This window comes from Poecilia reticulata, linkage group LG9 (genome assembly GCF_000633615.1).
Source record: "Poecilia reticulata strain Guanapo linkage group LG9, Guppy_female_1.0+MT, whole genome shotgun sequence".
Taxonomy (NCBI): Eukaryota; Metazoa; Chordata; class Actinopteri; order Cyprinodontiformes; family Poeciliidae; genus Poecilia; species Poecilia reticulata.
The window spans coordinates 33,103,555-33,108,034 of record NC_024339.1 but is presented as its reverse complement, the minus strand read 5'-3'; the positions used below and the strand labels follow the sequence as shown (position 1 = coordinate 33,108,034).

The 4,480-nt window shown below is 39.7% G+C and overlaps 1 long non-coding RNA gene across 1 annotated transcript; it reads left to right on the top strand.

Moving 5' to 3' along the window:
* The first annotated feature begins 428 nt into the window (after nucleotides 1-428).
* On the top strand, nucleotides 429-4,161 carry LOC103470775 (uncharacterized). The gene is made up of 4 exons (XR_534531.2): nucleotides 429-1,255; nucleotides 1,342-1,424; nucleotides 1,514-1,589; nucleotides 4,129-4,161. It is a non-coding gene; the product is annotated as an uncharacterized LOC103470775 (long non-coding RNA).
* The last annotated feature ends 319 nt before the right edge of the window (nucleotides 4,162-4,480 follow it).

The window sequence follows — 4,480 nt, the reverse complement described above, 5'->3', positions numbered from 1 at the left end:
GTACATAGTATATAGTACATAGTACACAGTATATAGTACATAGTATATAGTACATAGTATATAGTATATAGTACATAGTACATAGTATATAGTACATAGTACATAGTATATAGTACATAGTACATAGTACATAGTATATAGTACATAGTATATAGTACACAGTATGTAGTATATAGTACATAGTATATAGTACACAGTATATAGTATATAGTACATAGTATATAGTACACAGTATGTAGTATATAGTACATAGTACTGCACTGCGTCCAGCCAGTATAAACCTTAAAGGCCTCCTTCCTCACCAGACCTAAACCCCACTGAGACCCTGAGGTCCTTTTGAAACTGGAGATTTATGGAAACAGTTAAAGTCTCTGAACAGGGAGGTTCTGGCTGCTGGTCATCAGCAGGTCAGCTGGCAGAGGAAGTTTATAACTGTTACTGAAAGAAGGTGGTGGTCAGTGATTTATTAAGAAATGTTTATTTGTCCATTATTAGTTCTATATTTATTATTCTCACTATAACAGATGACGAAGTGAGACGGAACATTTTCAGTTTTCATTCAGTTGCATAATAATTCTGCACACAAATAGATTCTCAATAATCACACACAGATATTGTTCTAAGACAAAATCTCACTTTTATTATATTAAATATTCAGGTTTGACAGGTTATTACAGAAAGCGATGAAGTTGTTCAACAATACAATGAATCCTCCAAACTACAACTTGTGTAATAACTGTTTACGCAGAGAATGACCTCAGATCAGATTATGACCTCAGATCAGATTATGACCTCAGATCAGATTATGACCTCAGGCGTTGCTGAAACCTCTGGTGTTTCATCACATGGAGACGTTTGTAGATGTGAATCTTGGTTTTTCACCATGAGATGCAGATTTCTCTCTGCCAGCTGCCAAGTTCTGATGACATGACTCTGATGTTTATCTCCCAGCGTTTCTGTTACAGAACCAGAACGTCAGCAGAAGGTAGAAATGAACTGAGATCCTGGAGAAAGTAAATAATCAGGAGAGATTAAAAAGATCTGCAGCTGTTATACATTTAGTTATGAACAACTCAGTTTTTTTTATTACATTAGATTCAGACTCCTGCAGCATCTTTAAAGCCCCGCCCCTCTTGGGCGGATCCAGTCTGATATAAACTGGAGTCAACGCAGAGAGGGTCAGTCGCTTCAGCTTCTTCACCATCATCATCATCATCGGTTCCAGTCAGACTCATCTGGACTCTCCAGTTTCCAGGTCAGTTAAAGTTACTAAAGAAGCTCTGACGGTTTTTACATGACAACATTCATCAGGTCAACACTTCCTGGTTCTTCTTCTTGCAGCACGATGGCAGGATGGAGGCAGACATGGAGGCCTCTGCAGCTCCTGGTCATCTTCAGCCTCCTCTTCCTCACCAACCAGTCCGGTATGAGACGTTAGAACAGGATGACCTCTGACCTCCTGTTATCTGCAGCAGAGGGCTGATGGAGTCTCTAACCTGTGTTTGTGTTTAAGAGATGAGAGGAGAAGCTGAGGAGAAGCTGAACCTCAGAGGAACATTGCAGGAAGAGCTGCACATCTTCTCATTAAGGTAGGCGGAGCTAATGCTAACGTCATTCACTCAGGAAGGAAGAACTAACGCTAGCTAACATTCACTCAGGAAGGAAGAGCTAACGCTAGCTAACATTATTAACTCAGGTAGGAAGAGCTAACGCTAGCTAACATCATTCACTCAGGTAGGAGGAGCTAAGACTAGCTAACATTCAGTCAGGTAGGAGGAGCTAACGCTAGCTAACATTAACTCAGGTAGGAGGAGCTAAAGCTAGCTAACATTCAGTCAGGTAGGAGGAGCTAATGCTAGCTAATGTTATTCACTCACAAAGATCAATAGAACTCCTAGAAACAACAACTATGAGCAGGAGGTCTGGTTCTGATCCGGGTCTGATCTGGTTCTGATCTGTCAGGTTCTGTTCCTCTGCTGAACCAAATAGGAATCAGAACCATAATCAATTGGAACTCAGAACAGAAACAGGTTATTTAAGCTCTGAATGATATTTGAGAATTTTTATGATTATTTTGACCAGAAATTAGAACTACCAAGGTGAGGTAACCAAATGTTAGCAAATGCTAACAACATGGGGTCTCAAGTTTGAGAATCAATTTTCAGTTGCATTCAAGTTGCAAAAATCAAGACTGCACTGAAACTCGTTGCTCAAACTAGAGACGTGGCTTGGACTCGAGTCTTGGTTCCAGTTTCAATCTGATGTGATGAAGAGTGAAAGGAAGTCAGTCTGACTGTTTGACTTTGAAAGGATTAGCTTGGTTGTTAGCCAGAGATGTTGGTGGATTATTATGGGATGTTAATGGCTCCTAATGATCTGAGTTCATAATAACAACCACATTAATGTCTGTCCATCTAAACACTGCTTTGTGACTTTTGTGGAGATTATTGTTTCTCCAGCGAGATTCTTAATGTCTGGTGTTCAGAAGAATCAGTGCGTTAAAACCATCTATTTATTTAGACCAAAATGCAGAAGAACTGGACCATCACCATGTCTCCTTATGGGAAAACACAGCAAAATGGCATCTAACAACGGCTTCTGTCTAAGCTCCGCCCTAAAGAGTAAAGAAGGCGGGCCTAATGGGTCACTTTCTCTAACCTGAGCTCTGTGTGTGTGTGTCTGTGTGTGTGTGTGAGTACTTGTTTATATTACCATGCGGGGTCCCGAGCATGGGAGCACACTGTAGCAGCACACTGTGCTCCCATGCTCGGGACCCCGCATGCATGGAAAACCACTCTAAAGCAGCTTGGGATGCTCTCCTAACATGCCTCATGCATTTTTTCACTTGGCCCACAAGGTAGCAAAAACTGGAAAAGTGTCTGTCAAGTGTGTGTCAAAGTGGGGTCCCCCTGCTGGTTTAAGGTGGCAGGGGATACATTTGATAAATCCAAATTTAAAGATAAAGAGCTCTGCTGAAAGATAAGGCTAGAAAATCCTAAAGGTAGACCCAACAAGAATTAAATGTTAAAAGCAAGCCCCATAAGTGTCCAGAAAAGTATGTGTGTAAAGCTGGGCTTATTAAGGTTTGAATATTAAAAGCAACAGACTAAAAAACCTGTGTGTAAAGGTGGACCCTGCAAAGCATAAATGTTAGAAATATGTGTACAGGTGGGCCCTGCAAAGCATAAATGTTAGAAATGTGTGTAAGGTGGACCCCGCAAAGCATAAATGTTAGAAATGGGCCCCACAAGTGATCAAAAAACTGACATGTAAAATAAAGTTTCAAATTGTGTTTATTGAAGGTGATTTTTAGTATAAAGATTTTTTTGGGGACTTGCCTGATTTTTTCATAGATCTAGGATGTCTAGAAAGGGTGGGCCCCGCAACTCACCATTCTACTTTCAGACCCCGCGAAGGCTATAAACAAGGATGTGTGTGTGTGTGTGTGTGTGTGTGTGTGTGTGTGTGTGTGTGTGTGTGTGTGTGTGTGTGTGCGCGCGCGCACGTGTCTGTGTGTGTGTATGGATGAACACACACACACACACACACACATTAGAAGAAAAAGAGGAAAACACAGAATTATTTATTCCAACACTTTGGATCATTCAGAACCGAAGAAACACAAGTGACCTCTGACCTTCTCTTCTGTAGCAGCTGCTAAGCTAGTTACACTTCCTGTTCCTGTCATTAAGACGTTTAGCACTTTATTTACTTTTTCCATTTGCCTCATTCATTATGTCAACTTTTATTATTTAGAATAGAAAACAAACATTTTCCATGTGAAATTAGAGAATAATATTAATAAAACTTAATCTCAGAATTAAAATTATATAAACATGACATGTAAATGTGTTCTGTTTTTATCAGCTGTTCTTATTGTCTCAGTTTTATATTAATCCTGTTTCTGTACTTGTGTATGACACTAATTTATAAAAGACCAAGTTTATTTACTAACTGCTATTACTGTCAAATTCCTGTAGGTGGCAGCAGGAGAGATGATAGTTTATGGTTTTCCCATTTTAAAGGATATTTTTCCTTAATTTAGACAAAGTAAATACAAAAGAACTTAAAAACAAGGTATTTTAGTATATTTACGTAAATCCATCATGTTTTATCTTTTCCTTCCAGTTTGATCAACAAACAGCTGCTGCACAACCACACGGTAAAAAATTACAATCTGTTCGTTTATTCAGCAAAATTCACAACAAATGTTTCTGCAAGGTTTTACAAAATAAATATATCTATTATTAATTATTTTATTTAAATGTTTTTGTGTTTTTGCCTGATAGTTTATCCCGTCCAGAACCGCAGCAGAACCTTCCTGTGTTCTGACCAGCTTGTTTGGTTTCCAGGTTCTGGATGCCATCTTGGTTGGTTCTGACCAGCAGACGATGGTGGACCGGCTGCAAAGCGCTGCAGAGGTCTCTCCCAGCTCCACACAGGAAGTTCTGGTTCTGACCCGCAGCTCCAACCCATCAGA